The sequence below is a fragment of the Theropithecus gelada genome, chromosome 1, assembly GCF_003255815.1.
Source record: "Theropithecus gelada isolate Dixy chromosome 1, Tgel_1.0, whole genome shotgun sequence".
NCBI lineage: Eukaryota > Metazoa > Chordata > Mammalia > Primates > Cercopithecidae > Theropithecus > Theropithecus gelada.
The window spans coordinates 55,656,486-55,675,824 of NC_037668.1; the positions used below are offsets into that span (position 1 = coordinate 55,656,486).

The 19,339-nt window shown below is 47.0% G+C and overlaps 1 protein-coding gene across 5 annotated transcripts in view; it reads right to left on the bottom strand.

Moving 5' to 3' along the window:
* Positions 1–19,339, bottom strand: part of PTAFR (platelet activating factor receptor) — a 64,397-nt gene that overhangs the window by 31,958 nt on the left and 13,100 nt on the right. For 2 of the 5 annotated variants that reach the window (XM_025377975.1, XM_025377978.1), the window contains one exon: positions 1,194–1,275. The exons of 2 other annotated variants lie outside the window; for them this stretch is intronic. The gene's annotated coding sequence lies outside the window, so the exon portion shown is untranslated. Of the gene's footprint in view, positions 1–1,193; positions 1,276–19,339 lie in introns of those variants that run through there. One more of the 5 variants, XM_025377979.1, reaches the window with a different exon arrangement.

Below are 19,339 nucleotides of genomic sequence, written 5' to 3' on the forward strand. Positions count from 1 at the left end.
ACCTCTTTCTCTGGCTGGTTTGTCAGGACCTAAAGATAGTGGTGTCTCTTTTGCTTCCCTAGCATTCCCCAACACACCTCCCACCCCTACCGCCTCCCCCAACACACACACACACCCCGCCCCAAACACCTGAACACAGCTGGGTATTCAGTCAGAGCTAAAGGAGAGCAGCCGGAGGTGTGGGGAGAGAGCCTGCCGGTTCTGTCATATTTCACAAGTAAGCGAGTACACAGCCCCACGTCGGGACCTCCTGCCAGCGGAGGACGGCGGGTGCCAGCCTGGGCCCTGTCCCTAGCACCTGGGACCTGATAGGGGCCATTGGTTGTGGGCTTGGCCCTGTGTATAAGAACATGGTTATTTTCAGCACCCCCTTCCCCACCCCGCAAACCTAGCATTTAGTGAGTTCCTAAGTACCCCGCCCTGTAGTAGATCCTTTGTATGTCCCGACAGTTCTGTGGGGGAGATGGCATTATCCTTATTTGACAATTTAGAAAACTGCACAGAGATGGAGCGTAACTTGGCCAAGACCACACAGCTAGTCAAGTAGATGTCATTTCGCTCCCTGAGATCCAAGCTGCCCCCATCACCACCATCACCACCTCCCAGTGGGGTCTCTGGGTCAGCACTGTCCCAGCCTCGGAAAAGCCAAACTTGGGTGTTGGGTTCTCCAGGAATGTTTGGACACTAGAAGTTATTTCTAAACATGAGACTCTGGGCCTGAGAAAGGTGCCAGAACAATCCCTTAAAAACAGAAGCAGCCGAGCACAGTGACTCACGCCTACAATCCCAGCACTTTGGGAGGCCAAGGCAGGCTGATTGCTTGAGCCCAGGAGTTGGAGACTAGTCTGGACAACAAGGTAAGACCTTGTCTCCACAAAAAAATACAAAAATTAGCCAGGCATGGTAGAGCACGCCTGTAGTCCCAGATACTTGGGAGGCTGAAGTGGGAGGATCACCTGAGCCTCGCAGGTCCAGGCTGCAGCGAGCCGTGATCACGCCACTGCACTTTTGCCTGGGCAACAGAGTGAGAGACCCTGTGAAAAGAAAATAAAAGAAAAGAAAAGAGAAAAGAAAAGAAAAATAGAAGCGCCCATCTGCTTAGGTGCAGCCTGGGGGCATGACCTTGGTTTGCCTCCTAAGGATATTTTTCTATGCCTCCCCCTTGCCCAGCAGGGGCCAGGAGTCCCCCTTACCTGTAGCAGGGGCAGTGGCTTCAGCTGCAGGAACTGTGTGTCTCTGTCTGGGTCCTGGCCCCAGCTTCAGCCTCTGTGCTGTCTGGCAATTGCAGAAGTGAGGAAACAGCGTATCACTACCAAGTCACCCCTGGGAGGAAATGCTATGGCCCTAGGGCCTCTCAAGGGGTGCCACAGGAACTTCCAAGCTGGGCCGCCAGGACCTGGGCACTGCACAGAGGCTTCTCGTAAAGAGCGAGGGACGCCGACTGTAGGCAGCGCCCAAGGCCAGGGAGCTGAGGTGAGAAAGAGGAAAAGCAAGAGAGAGAAAGCAAGTGCATGCACTCAAGAGAGCGAGAAAGGGAGCATGAGAGTGAGGAAGAGGAGAGAGGAGAGATGAGGGACCAGGAAAATCAAAGGAGAAAGGGAGGAGGGGGGAGGGAGTCAGGGAAAAAAAATGAGAGGGCGGAGGAATGGATGGAGGGAGCGAGGCTCAGGGAAAAAGACAGATGTAAACGCCAGGAGAGATGAGAGGAACAAGGAGACTCAGGCACAAAGACAAGGGAAGATCCAAGACAAAAGACGAGATGAGGAGACACAGGCGGCGAGCATGTGCCAGTGCGCATTTGGGTCTGTGTGTCTCTGGATGGGAGTGAGAGAGAAAATAAAAGAAAGGGAGTGGAGGAAAGAGAATGCCCGCTGGGATATGAAGTGGAGGGAGAAGAGAGGAGCTCAGAAGAGTCACTGTGGTCAGCGGCATGACTGGGCAGGGCATCCCTGGAGACCAAGAAGCATTGAGCCCAGAAACCCCATGGGAACAGAGCTGTGGGGGTGGACGTGGAAGCTCCCTGAGACCTTGAGCCTGGGTTGGGCAGCGTGTGAGTTCGTGGGAGCGTGTGGGTGAAGAGGGGTGGGCAATCGAGGGTGAATACACATGAATGTGTGAGTGTGGGTGTGGGGGTATGTGTGAAAGTGAGCTGGTGGGGGCATCCCATGTGCATAAGTGAGAGGTGAGCCAGAGTCTCTGCCTCGGTTTCCAGTCCATTTACCCACTCATTCCTTCAACCAACCAACAAGCACCATCTGAGCACCCCCAGGCACCAGGCACTGGGATGGACCCTGTCTAAAGAAGCAAGTCCCTCAGATACATCAGCCGACCCAACAACCTCCTACACAGAGAGGGAAACTGAGGTCCCGACAGGACCAGGGTCCCACAGCAAGGCAGGTGTAAGCAGAGTCGGGGGCCTGCATCAGCATCCAGCCTCAGCTCCACTCTGGGTATCTGGGCCAGGCTCCGCCTCCTAATGTCCCTTATCAAAGCCAAAAATGGCTCTCAAAGGACAAAATACTTTTTTTTTTTTTTTTGAGACAGAGTCTCACTCTGTCCCCCAAACTGGAGTGCAGTGACTCAATCTCAGCTCACTGCAACCTCTGCCTCCCAGTTTCAAGCGATTCTTCTGCCTCAGCCTCTGAAGTAGCTAGGATTACAGGCATGTACTGCCATGCCCGGCTAATTTTTGTCTTTTTAGTAGAGATGGGGTTTCACCATGTTAGCCATGCTGGTTTTGAACTCCTGACTTCAAGTGATCCACCCGCCTCGGCCTCCCAAGGTGCTGGGATTACAGGCATGAGCCACTGCGCCTGGCCAGGACAAACCACTTGTAACATTTGCCTCAGTCATATAGAACTAGAGCCAACCATCTGCCCCCTCCTCCATCTCCAGCCCCACATCACACACAGGCAGACACACTCAGACCACATAACACTTGCACACTCATATACACTCAGTGCCTACTCTCATGCAGAGATGCCCACTCTCACTGTGTTCCTCCAGATACCTGCACACTCATGCCCAGTTTCCCCTCACTCACACCTGCCAGGCTCACCTCCTTCCTCAAGTTCATGCGTCCATACTGCTCCATGCTCCCCCACCACACACACTCTCCCAGTCCCCAAAATGCAGCCCAGACCTCCTGCCAGGCACATGGAAACAGGCTCAGGCCAAGCACTTTGGGAGACCAAGGCAGGAGGATTGCCTGAGCCCAGGAGTTCGAGACCAGCCTGGGCAATATAATGAGACCCCATCTTTATATTTTTTAAAAAAAAAAGAAAGAAAAGAAACAGACTCAGTTTGATCATTTCTTCTTATCTCCCTTAGAGGCCTTTTGAGCCTCGAGTGCCCTGAAATATAAGGCCATGGTCTGTACATGAACTTAGCCTTCATGCAAACTGCTCACCTGAAAGGCAAGGCCTCAACTCTGCTCCCCAGCCCAGATCCTTGGTTCCAAAACAGTTTCACCTCAGCCCTCCTCCAGCCACCACCCTCCAGGAGGGACAGCAAGCCTGGGAGGGACCTCCGGGATCAACCAGCCTCCATTGCCCAGAGTCTCCAGGACACCTGGCTCAAGGTCCAGGACTGTTGGCTCGGCCTGCCTTCCAGTATAGTCCCTTCCACGCGCACACGTGGCAGCTGCAGATCAGCACCTCTTTTGAGATTATCGATAAGCAGAGTAGGTAGGCAGGTATTACTATCAATATTTTACAAATGAGGAAACTGAGTCCTAAGCCTTCTCTCACACCCCACATCCATTCTGTTAGCAAACTATGATGGCTCCACTTGAAAATATGTCCAAATTTGGTTGGGCACAGTGACTCATGCCTGTAATTCCTGCACTTTGGGAGGCCGAGGCGGACAGATCAGTTGAGGTCAGGAATTCGAGACCAGCCTGGCCAACATGGTGAAACCCCGTCTCTACTAAAAAAAAAAAAAAACACCAGCCGCCAGGCATGGTGGCACACACCTGCTGATTACCACTGGTAATCCCAGCAACTTGGGAGGTTGCGGCATGAGAATTGCTTGAACCCAGGAGGCGGAGGTTGCAGTGAGCTGAGATGGTGCTGTTGTACTCCAGCCTGGGTGGAAAAAAAAAAAAAAAACAAGCAAATATGTCCAAATTTGAATCTAATAAAGCCTTTAGGTCTAACCTCAGTTTTCAGAAAATACAGGGGACAGAGGAATAAATTAAAGGACCTCACAAGGAAGAAATCAGCCAATTCCAGAATATAGAACATTCTACTGGACAACGAAGCCAGTTCTCTCCCGAAATCAACCGTATGAACACAGAAACAAACACAGGGCCAGGCTCAGTGGCTCATGCCTGTAATCCCAACACTTTGGGAAGCTGAGGCGGACGGATCCCTTGAGCCCAGGAGTTTGAGACCAACCTGGGCAAAACAGGGAGACCCTGTCTCTATAACACAAAACAAAACAAAAAAAAGTTAAAAATAAAATGAAATAAAAGCACACAAGAAACAGGGAGGAGATTCTTCCAGATTAAAAGAGATTTCAGAGGCCAAACATGGTGGCTCATGCCTGTAATCCCAGCACTTTGGGAGGCCGAGGCAGGCAGATCACTTGAGGTCAGGAGTTTGAGACCAGCCTGGCCAAATGGTGAAACCCTGTTTCTACTAAAAATATAAAAATCAGCTGGGCGTGGTGGCACACGCCTGTAATCCCAGCTTCCTGGGAGGCTGAGGCAGGAGAATTGCTTGAACGTGGGAGGCAGAGGTTGCAGTGAGCTGAGATCAAGCCACTGCTCTCCAGCCTGGGCAACAGAGCGAGATTCTGTCTCAAAAAAAAAAAAAAAAAAAAAAAGAAGTTGCAGCTGATCCTGCAACTGGCAGGGAGGGAACCAGGAAATAAATACTCAAACCTTTCTCTTCTCCCATCCTCTGATGTCTTATCGTCTTATCGGCACCACCAGTTGGCTGAGCCCAACCAGAAACAAAGGAACCATTAATGTGGTCCATACAGGGCAGCCTCCGGGGCACAGAGGTGGGTGAAGAAGGGTGGAGTGTACTCTGGCCATGCACCACCATTCCCAGAGTGGGTCTGGAGGAGAAAACAGAAAATATCCAGGACAGACATATCTGAGAAAATCACAGAAACTGGTATATAGATAATTCTAAGGGATTCTTGATAATAGTATTAGGAGATAATGGTGTTACAGTTATATAACAAAATGTCCATATATGTGGAATTTGCTTTAAAATATTACAGCAAAATAAGAAGAAAGGAAGGAGAAAGAGAGAAAGTAAGAAAAACAAAGAGAAGAAATAAAGAAGGATGGATACAGAGTATGAAGAAAAAAGAAAGGAAGAGGAATGAAGGGAGAGAGGGGAGAAATAGAGAATGTGGCAAAATATTTATTTGATTGATTGATTGATTTTTATTTATTTATTTATTTTGAGATGGAGTCTCGCTCTGTCTCCCAGGTTGGAGTGCAGTGGCGCAATCTCAGTCTCACGATGTTGTCCAGGCTGATCTCAAACTCCTGACCTCAAGCAATCCGCCCGCCTCAGCCTTCCAAAGTGCTGGGATTACAGGCATGAGCCACCGCGCCCGGTCGTGTGTTATTTTAAACCACTAAGTTTGTGGTAACTTCTTATAGCAGCCATAGGAAACTACCACAAGGATTTCTTGTACTCTTCCTTCTCTTTTTGTGTATGTTTGAAAACTTTTCTGATGAAGTTGTGTTTGAGCGTGCACAATTCACAACACCACCTATAAAACAGTCTTGCCAAGGAAACCAAAATAGAATCAGCAAGTTTAACCACCGGTTTACTCCTATTACAGAAGGAAATAAAATCACAGGGATGCACTCAACTAACGCACATGATTAGAAACATACAGAACACACGACCTGCTTTCTTCAATAAATAAATTCTAAACAAGAAAAAAAATATATAGGGAGAAACTATTGATTAAGAGAGAATTAAGAGGTCGAGCGTAGGAGCTCACGCCTGTAATCCCAGCACCTTGAGAGGCTGAGGTGAGAGGATCACTTGACATGGGAGTTTGAGACCAGCCTGGGCAACACAGTGAGAACTCACCTCAAAGTAAATTAATTACTTAAATAAAGAGAAGTAAGAGACATAGCAACCAATTGCTACATGAATCTTCTTGGATCCTGATTCAAACAAGAGGGGAAAAAAAGAAAGAAATTGGGCTGGGCGCGGTGGCTCATGCCTGTAATCCCAGCACTTTGGGAGGCCGAGGCAGGCTGATCACTGGAGGTCAGGAGTTTGAGACCAGCCTGGCCAACATGCTGAAACCCCGTCTCTACTAAACGTACTAAAATTAGCTTAGTGTAGTGGCACATGCTTGTAATTCCAGCTACTCAGGAGGGTGAGGCAAGAGAATCGCTTGAACCCAGGAGGCAGAGATTTCAGTGAGCCAAGATTGCACCACTGCACTCAGTCTGGGTGACAGAGTGAGACCCAGTCAAAAAAAATAAAGAAAGAGAGAGAGAAGGAAGGAAGGAAGGAAGGAAGGAGGAAGAGAAATTGAGGATTGCCAGGCATGGTGGCTTATACCTATAATCCCAGCGCTTTGGGAGGTCCAGGTGGTCCTCACTGGAGGACAGGAGTTTGAGACCAGCCTGGACAACATAGCCAGACTCCACCTCTACAAAAACTTTTAAAAATTCACTGCAGTGGCCGGGCACGGTGGCTCAAGTCTGTAATCCCAGCACTTTGGGAGGCTGAGACGGGCGGATCACGAGGTCAGGAGATCGAGACCATTCTGGCTAACACGGTGAAACCCTGTCTCTACTAAAAAATATAAAAAACTAGCTGGGCGAGGTGGCGGGTGCCTGTAGTCCCAGCTACACGGGAGGCTGAGGCAGGAGAACGGCGTAAACCTGGGAGGCGGAGCTTGCAGTGAGCTGAGATCCGGCCACTGCACTCCAGCCCGGGCGACAGAGCATGACTCCGTCTCAAAAAAAAAAAAAAAAAAAAAAAAAATTCACTGCAGTGAGCCATGATCATGCCACTGCACTCCAGCCTATGTGGCAGAGTGAGATCCTGTCTCTTAAAAAAAAAAAAAAAGTGTGCTGGTAATTGTTGAAGCTGGCTAAAGGTACATGAGGATCCATTATATCTTTAAACGTAATGTTGCACTTGTTTTTCTTTTCTTTTTTTTTTTGAGACGGGGTCTCCCTTTTGTCACCCAGGCTGGAGTGCAATGGCACGATATCGGCTCCCTGCAACCTCCGTCTTCTGCATTCAAGCGAGTCTCCTGCCTCAACCTCCCGAGTAGTTGGGATTACAGGCACCTGCCACCATGCCTGGCTAACTTTTGTATTTTTAGTAGAGATGGGGTTTTACCTTGTTGGCCAGGCTAGTCTCGAACTCCTGACCTCAAGTGATCCACCCACTTCAGCCTCCCAAAGTGCTGGGATTACAGGCGTGAGCCACCAGGCCCAGTGGTTTTCAATTTTTTATAAATAAGAAAGGGTTTTTTGCTGTTTGTTTTTAAAAGAAATTCAATTTTGTGTTTGTTTTTTAAAGCAATACTTGTTCAGCTTTTGAGATCAGAACAGCAGTGAAAAAGAAAACTGTCCCAATATTATGTAGTGGATAATTGTGTCTTGGGATGTAATTTTCCTGTGATAGCATCTTATTGGGATGTTAAGTGCTGCATCTCATTCAATGTAGACAGAAGTGAAAATGATGCAGCTTGGAAAGCTCTGTTAAATGACAGAAAAGGGTCTACAACAACAATGAAGATGCTGGCATAAAAGATGCCTATACATTTGTTTTGTGAAATTTGAGTGCAAAAAAGTCGTATTTATAAAATAACGAGCTATTGCCCAAAATATTTAAGTATATAAGTAATTAAAAGAATAAATTAAATATTATAAGTAAGGCTGGGCACAGTGTCTCATGCCAGTAAAACCATGTCTCTACAAGAAATACAGAAAAAATTAGCTGGGCATGGTGGTGCACGCCTGTAGTCCTAGCTACTCGGGAGGCTGAGGTGGGAGGATCACTTGAGCCCAGCAGGTTGAGGCTGCAGTGAGCTGTGACTACACCACTGCCACTCCAGCCTGGGTGACAGAGTGAGATCTTGTCTCCAAAATATGTGTGTGTGTAATAGGTAGGAATTTTACTATATCAGAGGTTCTCAACCAGGAGCTATTTTGCCCTCTAGGGGACAACTGTCCATGACTAGAGACATTTTTGGTGGTGACAACTGGCAGATGGGATGGGAGTGGGGTTGTGCTGCTGGCATCTAGTAGGGAGAGGCTAGGGATGGGGCTAAAAATACTACAATGCACAGAACAGCCCCTGCAACAAAAAAAAAATCATTTGGCTCCAAATGTTAATAGTGCTGGGACTGAAAAACTCTAGTGTATTAGCTATGTTCCTGATAGTTTGTATATATTCAAGTTGGCCTTTAAAAAATCTCTTCTGGCCGGGTGAGGTGGCTCACGCCTGTAATCCCAGCACTTTGGGAGGCTGCGGTGGGCGAATCACGAGGTCAAGAGATCGAGACCCTCCTGGCTAACACAGTGAAACCCCGTCTCTACTAAAAATACAAAAAATTAGCCGGGTGTGGTGGCGGGCGCCTGTAGTCCCAGCTACTTGGAAGGCTGAGGCAGGAGGATGGCATGGACCCAGGAGGTAGAACTTGCAGTGAGCCGAGACCGTGCCACTGCACTCCAGCCTGGGCGACAGAGTGAGACTCCGTCTCAGGGGGAAAAAAAAAATCTCTTTTGACATCTTATTGTCAGGAAAGTAGGAGACTGCTTATTTTAGGGGTTGCTTTATTTTTTATTTATTTTTATTTTTTTGAGATGGAGTTTTGCTCTTGTTGCCCAGGCTGGAGTGCAATGGTGCGATCTTAGCTCACTGAAACCTCTGCCTTCCAGGTTCAAATGATCCTCCTGCCTCAGTCTCCAAGTAGCTTGGATTACAGGCATGTGCCACCATGCCCAGCTAATTTTATATTTTTAGTAGAGACGTGTTTCACTATGTTGGTCAGGCTGGTCTCGAACTCCTAACCTCAGACGATCCACCCACCTTGACCTCCCAAAGTGCTGGGATTACAGATCTGAACCCCCATGCCAGGCCAGGGGTTGCTTTATGTTTGTGTTTATAAGACATTTTAAAAATTCGTTCATCAAACCTATTTTAAATTTTAAAATAAATAAATTTACTTTAAATTTTAAATGATGGGCTGGGCGCAGTGGCTCACGCCTGTAATCCCAGCACTTTGGGAGGCCAAGGAAGGCAGATCACGAAGTCAGGAGTTCGAGACCAGCCTGGCCAACATGGTGAAACCCTGTCTCTACTAAAAATATAAAAATTAGCTGGGCATGGTGGCACGTGCCTGTTAATTCCAGCTACTCAGGAGGCTGAGGCAGGAGAATGGCGTGAACCCAGGAGGCAGAGGTTGCAGTGAGCCAAAATCACCCCACTGCACTCTAGCCTGGGCAACAGAGCAAGACTCCATCTCAAAAAAAAAAAAAAAAAAAAAAAAACTTTAAATGATGGATGGATAGATAGATAGATAGATAATAGATCCAAAATCTTGCCACTTCTCACTACCTCCACTGCTACAGCCCCGGTCCAAGTCCCTCTACCTCCCCGCTGGATTGCAGCCTCCCCACTGTCTCCCTGCTTCCATACTCACATCCCGTTAGTCTTTTTTTTTTTTTTTTTTTTTTTGAGATGGAGTCTCACTTTGTCACCCAGGCTGGAGTGCAGTAGCGTGATCTCAGCTCACTCCAACCTCCACCTCCTGGGTTCAAGTGATTCTCCTGCCTCAGCCTCCCAAGTAGCTGGGATTACAGGTGTGCACCACCACACCCAGCTGATTTTTTTATTTTTAGTAGAGACGGGTTTTCACCATGTTGGCCAGGCTGGTCTCGAACACCTGACCTCATGTGATCTGCCGACCTCGGCTTCCCAAAGTGCTGGGATTACAGGCGTGAGCCACCATACCCGGCCTAGTCTGTTCTTAACACAGCAATGTGGTTGAACTATTAAACATCAGTCACAGCACATCACTCCTCTGCTCAAAGCGCCCCAGGGCCTTCCATCTCACTTACAGGAGAGGTTAAAGTCCTTTAAAGCACCTGCAAGACCCTGTAAGACCTCACCTCATCCCCTACATCTCGCTCCCTCCACTGTAGTTGTTCTGGTCTTCCTGCCCTTCCTCAACACACTCTCACCTCACCCTCTTGTTTTCCTTTTTTGTTTTTTTGTTTGTTTTTGAGACAGAGTCTCGCTCTGTCGCCCAGGCTGGAGTTCAATAGTGCCATCTCAGCTCACTGCAACTTCCTCCTCCTGGGTTCCAGTGATACTCCTTCCTCAGCCTCTCAAGTAGCTGGCATTACAGGCACACGCCACCACGCCTGGCTAATTTTTGTATTTTTAGTAGAGACGGGGTTTCACCATGTTGGCCAGGCTGGTCTCGAACTCCTAACCTCAAGTGATCCACCCACCTTGGCCTTTCAAAGTGCTGGGATTACAGGCGTGAGCCACCGTGCCTGGCCTCACCTCACCCTTTTGCACCTGCTGTTCTCTCTACCTGGACCACTCTTCCTCAGACACTCAAAGTTAGGTCTTTCCTCAAATGCCACTTTCTCATTGGGGCCTTTCCTGACCACCCTAATAAGTTGCAGCCATCCCCCCACATTCCCAGGCTCTCATCCTGCTTTCCTTTTCTCCACAGCACCTATCACATCTAATATAACATGTATTTTATTTATTTATTTACTTTGCTCATTATCTTCTCCCCAACTAGACTGTAATCTCCTTGAGTTTATTGCCAAGATCTGGAACATTGCCTGGCACACTGCAGGTGCTGGATAAAGCTTATTGAATGAATGAATGACATTAGAGAGAGGAAGTGATTTATCCAAGTAACATAGCTAGTAGGTAACAGAGCTGGAATTAGGACCCAGATACACTAAACTAGGGCAGTGCTGCACAACTATTATAAAGGGGTTGTTCGGTTCTTTCTGCTCTCAAAACCTGTCCTTTGCCAAGAGTGTTGTGGACAGTTCCTTGCTGTGAGTATCGCTTTTCTCATCAGCAAATGGAGGATAATGTGGGGGAAAGAATACCATAAGGAAAAGGGTACGGGTTTTAGAATCAGAGACTTGAGTTCAAATCTTGATGCTACCTGCTTTCTGTGTGAACTTGAAAAAGCCAAATTACCTCTTCAAGCCTGTTTTCTAATTTGCAAATGGGAATAATCATATAGGAATAATCACAACCTTATTATGTTGTGAAGACTATCAGATCAAAGGAAAAAAAGGTTATGGCCAGGCTCAGTGGCTCGCGCCTGTAATCCCAGCACTTCGGGAGGCCGAGGTGGGCAGATCACGAGCTCAGGAGATCAAGACCACCCAGGCCAACTCGGTGAAACCCCATCTCTACTAAAAATAGAAAAAAATTAGCCGGGCATGGTGATGGGAGCCTGTAGTCCCAGCCACTCGTGAGGCTGAGGCAGGAGAATGGCGTGAACCCAGGAGGCGGAGCTTGCAGTGAGCCGAGATCACGCCACTGCACTCCAGCCTGGGCGACAGAGCAAGACTTCGTCTTAAAAAAAAAAAAAAGATTACAAAGATTGGTAAGGAAAAGCAAAACTGTTATCTTCACAGACAGTATGACCATTTACGTAGAAAAATTGCAGCAATTCCATAGAAAAATTATTAGAACCAAAACAGCACTTAAACAAGATTTCTAGATATAAAATCAACATGCAGAAAGCAATCATGCTCCTATAAACAAGCAATTAAACAGAAAATGATATTTTTAAGAAGACACAACTTATAACAGCAAGAAAACTATTTTGGCTTTTTTTGTTTTTTCTTTTTTTGGCCAAAGATATGCAAGATCTTTGAGATGGAGCCTTATCCTGTCACCAAGGCTTGAGTGCAATGGCACCGTCTCAGCTCACTGCAACCTCTCCCTCCTGGGTTCAAGTAATTCTCCTGCCCCAGCCTCCCCAGTAGCTGGGATTACAGGTGCACACCACCATACCTGGTTAATTTTTTTTTTTTTTTTTTTTTTTTTTTAGTGGAGACAGGGTTTCACCATGTTGGTCAGGCTGGTCTGGAACTCCTGACCTCAGGTGATCTGCCCTCCTCGGCCTCCCAAAGTGCTGGGATTACAGGTGTGAGCCACTGTGCCCAGCCCCAAGATGTGCAAGATCTTGATGAAGGAAATTACAAAAATTATTTAAAAAAAAAATTAAATAAACAGGTAGATGTACTATATTCATGCTTGAGGCTGTCAATATCATCAAAATACAAATTCTTTCCAATTTAATCTATAAATTCAGAGCTAGTGCAATCAAAATCCCAATAGTTTTCCCAGAAAATTTACAGGCTAATTCTAAAATTCCAAATGAAAAAGCAAAGCGCCAAGAGTAGCTGAGAAATTTTTGAAGAACAAGGGCATATATATGAACAACAAGGATACCTGAAAGGACTTGTCATATTACATGTCAAGTCTTACTTTGAAGTCACAGTATTAAGACAGAGTGGGGCTGGGCGTGGTGGCACACACCTGTAATCCCAGCATTTTTGGTAGGCTGAGGCGGGCGGGTCGCCTGAGGTCAGTAGTTCAAGATCAGCCTGGGCAACATGGTGAAACCGTATCTCTAATAAAAATACAAAAATGAACCCAGGGTGGTGGCACACACCTGTAATCCTTGCTTCTGCAGAGGCTGAGGCAGGAGGATTGCCTGAACCTGGGAGGCAGAGATTGCAGTGAGCCGAGATCGTGCCATTGCACTCCAGCCTGGGTGACAGAGGGAGACTCCATGTCAATCAATCAATAAATAAACAAATAATAAATAAAATACAGGGTGGTATTTTTTTCTTTTGTACAGACGGGGTCTCGCTATGTTGCCCAGGCTGGTCTTGAACTCCTGAGTTCAAGTGATCTGCCCGCCTCGGCCTCCCAAAGTGCTGGGATTACAGGCGTGAGCCACCTCGCCTGGCCCTCAGAGTGATATTATCATAGCGATTCCAAAACCCATGCTCTTTTCCCTGTGGTATTCTTCCACCCACACTATCCTCCATTTACTAATGAGAAAAGGGCTACTCATTGAAGTAAGGAGGAATAAACAGAGCAAAGGAACAAAACAGAGATCCCGTAAATAAAGAGCTCATCTATGGAAACTTGACAGACAGAGTTGCCATTACAGATCAAGAAGAGTAGATATTAGCTACTAATAGCCACTAATAGTGCAAGTTATTAGCCATCCATTAAGGAAAAAATAATAATAAAATTAGATCTCTCATATCATATCCAGAATTAAATTCCAAATGGAATAACAACCCATGAAAAACAAAATATGCAAAGTGTTGGAAGAAAATAGAGTTGAATATCTTTATGATCTAGGGGTGAGAGAAAAAAAATTTTTTTTTTTTTGAGACGGAGTCTCGCTCTGTCACCCAGGCTAGAGTGCAGTGGCGCCATCTCAGCTCACTGTAAGCTCCGCCTCCTGGCTTCACGTCATTCTCCTGCCTCAGCCTCCCTAGTGGCTGGGACTATAGGCGCTTGCCACCACACCCAGCTAATTTTTTCTATTTTTAGTAGAGACGGGGTTTCACTGTGTTCAGCAGGATGGTCTCAATCTCCTGACCTTGTGATCCGCCCACCTCGGCCTCCCAAAGTGCTGGGATTACAGGTGTGAGCCACCATGCCCGGCCCCCCCAATTTTTTTTTTTTTAAGACAGAGTCCCGCTCATCACCCAGGCTGGAGTGAAGTGGTGCAGTCTCAGCTGACTGCAACCTCTGTCTCTGGGTTCAAGCGATCCTCCCACTTCAGCCTCCTGAGTAGCTAGGACTAGAGGCACCATGTATTTTTTGTAAAGGTGGGGTTTTGCCATGTTGCTCAAGCTGGTCTCAAACTCCTGGCCTCAAGTGATCTGTCCACCTCAGTCTCCCAAAGAGCTGGGATTACAGGCGTGAAGCACCATGCCCAGCCAAGAAAACTTCTTAAATTAAGACATGGAAATTATACATAATAAAGAAAAGCTGGATAAATTTGACCATAGAAATTTGAAAACTGTTTACATTAAAAGACACTGTAAAACATGACAGCCAGGTGCAGTGGCTCACACCTGTAATCCCAGCACTTTGGGAGGCTGAGGCAGGCAGATCAATTGAGCCCAGGAGTTCAAAACCAGCCTGGGCAACATAGCAAGACTCCATCTCTACTAAAAATACAAAAATGGCCAGGAGGGATGAGGCTCACACCTGTAATCCCAGCACTTTGGGAGGATGAGGCGGGCAGGTCGCTTGAACTCAGGGGTTCGAGACCAACTTGGACAACATATCGAGACCCCGTCTCTACTAAAAATACAAAAACTAGCCTGGCGTGGTGGAGCATGCCTGTAATCCCAGCTACCTAAGAGGCTGAGACATGAGAATCACTTGAGCCCAGGAGGCAGAGGTTGCACTGAGCCAAGATTTTGCCACTGCACACCAGCCTGGGTGACAGAGGGGGACTCTGTCTCAAAAAACAAACAGTCTGGGCACAGTGGCTCATGCCTGTATGCTAGCACTTTGGGAGGCCAAGGCATGTGGATCACTTGAGGTCAGGAGTTAAAGACCAGCACAGCCAACGTGGTGAAACTCTACTAAAATACAAAAAATTATCTGGGTGTGGTGGCAGGCCCCTGTAATCCCAGCTATTCGGCAGGCTGAGGCAGGAGAATCACTTGAATCCTAGAGGTGGAAGACTCCGGGAGATCGCGCCTTTGCACTCCAGCCTGGGCAACAAGAGCTAAACTCCATCTAAAAAAAACCCAAAAAACAAAAACTGATGAAGAGTCACAAAACAGGAGAAGATATTTGCAACACATGCAACAAAGAATTTTCAGGCGTTATATAATATAAATTTTATAAGTCAACTGAAGAAAAACCCAATAGAAAAATGAGTCAAGAAAGAAATAGGCAATTCACAGAAGGAAAAGCCCAAATGAGCAAGAAATATAAAAATATAGTCAACATTTCAGGAAATCAGGAGCCTAAGTTAAAACAATCACCATCCACCTGAATGGAAGAAATTCAAGTCTGGCAATTCCAAATACTGGAGAGCATACAGAGCAATGGAAACTCTTACTACCTTGCCAAAAGACAGTGCAACTGCCACTACTGTTTTGGAAGTTACTTTCATAATAAATGCTTGCCAGATGACATGCCAATTAAAAGAAAAATAAAATAATAAAAAATAATAATTGTATAATAAAGTTGAAAATGTGCACATTTTTCATAGGTATTTACCAAAAATATTAAACACAGAAATAAGGAAACAGACATTTGTATGGTTCTTCAGTGTGATCCTGTACATATATTAAAATGAAAAGAGCTGCATATAATAACAAGGATAATAAACATAATGCGGCCGGGCACGGTGGCTCACACTTGTAATCTCAGTACTTTGGGAGGCCGAGGCAGGCAGATCACAAGGTCAGGAGTTCGAGACCAGCCTGTTCTATATGGTAAAACCCCGTCTCTACTTTTTAAAACAAAAATTAGCCAGGCATGGTGGCACACTCCTGTAGTCCCAGCTACTCAGGAGGCTGAGGCAGGAGAATCGCTTGAACCCAGGAGGTAGCGGTTGCAGTGAGCCAAGACGGTGCCCCTGCAATCCAACCTGGGCAACAGAGTGAGATTCCATTTTAAATAAATAAATAAATATAAATAAACATAATGCGATACTAAAAAAGTATATTGCAGAGGATGAATTATACTTTTTGATACAAGTTCATTTATTTGAGACAAGCTCATGAACTTCAGGCTGGAGTGCAGTGGCATGATCTCGGTTCACTACAACCTCCACCTCCTGGGCTCAAGGCATCCTCCCACCTCAGCCTCCTGAGTAGCAAAGACCACAGGTGCACACCACTGAGATGGAGTTTCACTCTGTCACCCAGGCTGGAGTGCAGTGGCATAATCTCGGCTCACCGCAACCTCCGCCTCCCGGGTTCAAGCGATTCTCCTGCCTCAGCCTCACAAGTAGCTAGGGTTACGGTCATGCACCACCACACCTGGCTAATTTTGTATTTTTAGTAGAGATGGGGTTTCTCCATGTTGGTCACGCTGGTCTCAAACTCCCAACCTCAGGTGATCTGCCCGCCTCGGCCTGAAAGTGCTGGGATTATAGGCATGAGCCACTGTGCCTGGCCAGATAACATTTCTTAACACAGTATTATGTTGGAGAATGCAATACACATGCATCCATATATAAAGACAAATTCAGGATATGATTACCTCTGAGAAAGGGGGTGGAATGAGTGTGAATACACAGTAGGCTTCTTTTTTTTTTTTTTTTTTTGAGATGGAGTCTCGCTCTGTCTCCCAGGCTGGAGTACAGTGGCGCGATCTCGGCTCACTGCAAGCTCCACCTCCCTGGTTCGTGCCATTCTCCTGCCTCAGCTTCCCGAGTAGCTGGGACTACAGGTGCCCGTCACCATGCCCAACTAATTTTTTTTTTGTATTTTTAGTAGAGACGGGGTTTCACCCTGTTAGCCAGGATGGTCTCGATCTCCTGACCTCGTGATCCACCCGCCCTGGCCTCCCAAAGTGCTGAGATTACAGGCGTGAGCCACCGCGCCCGGCCAGGAGGCTATTATTATATCTGTAATATTTAACACTGCAGTGGATACACAACTGTTTTGTAATATTATTCTACAGATTATATTTATCTTGTATTCTATAAGATAAATACACAAGCCTGAGATTGGCAAAGAGAATGTGGAGAATGAGAAAGTGAAAAGTCCAGGAATATGCCACATCGTCTATCAGGCTTGCCATTAAGTTGTAGTAGTTAAGAAGGGGTGGTATAGACAATACCAAGGACAGACAATAGTGCAAAAGAACAGAATAGAGAAAGAGTCACGGGAGGAAGGGGACTGCTCTAAAACCAGAGGTCTCTGAGAGCCCAAAAGTTACTTAGGCAGCAAGTTCCCAGGGAGACTCCTGGGGATGGACGGCCCCGAATCTTCTCTTCCTCCTCACCACAACCTCAGCTTCTCTCTTGGGCTCTCTCTCCCTCTCTCTCACATCTTTCCTCAAACTCTGGGAGTTTAAATCTCACCTCTGCCACTTCACAACGGTGTCACCTTGGACAAGTCCCTGGGCCTCCCTGAGCCTCAGAGTCTTCATCTGTGAAGCACCGCCATCCTCACAATGGGATTAGGCCAGTAAAGGACAACGCCTGGCCACTATCATTCTCGTCTCTCTTCTCCTCTCCTCTTCCTCTTCCTCTCCCTCATCCTTTCCCTCCCTTGCTCAGGACTGAGTCCTGCTGGCCCTCCCTCTTCAGCTCGGGAGCAAAGCAAGAACTGCTCCGCTCCCTATCTTGTAAGAAAGGTCACCTTGGCATGCACTGTATCCTGAGAGGAAGCCTCAGAGATGTGGCCAGGCCTCGCGGGGGAGGCCTGACAGGGAGAACAATCCAGACCAGGAAATTCAAAGGAAGAGAGGTCCCTAGAGGTTTAGGGCAGCAGAGGACTTAAGTTGGAAGAAGCCTAATTGAGGCCACTGGCTTTGCCTGGGCAGGGGAGGGCCTGGGAAAGCCCACAGAGCCTGGGCACTCTTTATAGACTAGAAAGCTATGACATTGGTATGAAATGTAACTGTCATAACCAACTAACTCAGTGGTTAAAAGAAAGGTCTCCAGCCGGGCGCAGTGGTGTACTCCCGTAGTCCAAGCATTTTGGGAGGCCAGGGCGGGTGGACCACTTGAGCCCAGGAGTTTGAGACTAGCCTGGGCAACACAGTGAGACCTCATCTCTACAAAAAGAAAAAAGAAAAAAAAAGAGAGAGAGAGAGAGACAGAGAGAGAGAGAGGTCTTCTAGAGTAACTCAGGCTTCCTCTAAGAGGGAGATAGGGTGGTTGGAGAACAAGGATAGGAGAGTATCTTTTCTCTATGTACTCTTTTATATCTATTGAACTTTTAACTTGCTAATTTGTTACCTCTCATTTTTTTTTTTTTAATTAAAAAAAGAAGCACGAGGCCAGGTGCAGCGGCTCATGCCTGCTGCAATCCCAGCACTCTGAGAGGCCAAGGCAAGAAGATTGCTTGAGTTCAGGAGTTCAAAACCAGCCTAGGCAACATGACGAAACCCTGTCTCTACAAAAAAATATAAAAATTAGCTGGTCATGGTGGTGCGTTCCTGTGGTCACAATTACTCATGAAGGGACTGAGGCGGGAGGATCGTTTGAGCCTGGAATGTCCAGGCTGCCGTGAGCTGAGATCATGCCGCCGCTGCCCTCCAACCTAGATGACAGAGTAAGATTGTGTCTCAATAAATAAATAGTAAAACATTTAAAAAAAAGAAAGGTAGACTCTGGGACCAGACTCACCTAAGTTTAAATTTCATTACAGCCTCTTAGCTGTGGTGCATTAGGCAAGTTTCTTAACCTCTCTGAGCCTATTTCCATAGCTGTAAAATGAAGATAATAATACCTACTTCATAAAGGTTTTACACAACTGCATAAGATAATACTTATGGCCAAGCGCAGTGGCTCACGCCTGTAATCCTAGCACTTTGGGATACTGAGGCGGGTGGATCACCTGAAGTCAGGAGTTCGAGACCAGCCTAACCAACATGGAGAAACCCCATCTCTGCAAAAATACAAAATTAGCTGGGCATGGTGGCACGTGCCTGTAATCCCAGCTACTTGGAAGTCTGAGGCAGGAGACTCGCTTGAAACTGGGAGGCGGAGGTTGCAGTGAGCCAAGATCGCACCATTGCACTCCGGCCTGGGCAATGAAAGCAAAACTCCGTCTCAAAAAGAAAAAAAAAAAAAAAAGATAATGCTTGTAAAAGCCTTGAGCATGGTGTTTGCCTCCCAGGAGGCATGTAGTAAATGCTGGTAGCTGGGGGTTTTTTTGTTCTTGTTTTTGTTTTTGTTTTTGTTTTTGAGACAGAGTCTCCCTCTGTGCCCAGGCTGGAGTACAGTGCTGGGATCTCAGCTCACTGTAACCTCCGCCTCCTGGGTTGAAGTGATTCTCCTGCCTCAACTTCCTGAGTAGCTGGGATTACAGGCACCTGCCACCACACCCGGCTAATTTTTGTGTTTTTAGTAGAAACAAGGTTTCACCATGTTGGCCAGGCTGGTCTGGAACTCCTGACCTCAGGTGATCCACCCATGTTTTTATTATCAGTGTGCTCTAAGTCCTAGGGCTATAGGAAGCAGCACTGAAACAGCTGGGAGCGCTAGCCTCTCCTGTCATGCTCTTTGGCGCGACTGGGACCCCTGGCTCAGCTCTGCCCTTCTTGCTCCGCTGTGTGGCCCTGGCTGCCAGTGCATGAGCTCGAGAGGGTGAGAAGTGGGAATGGGG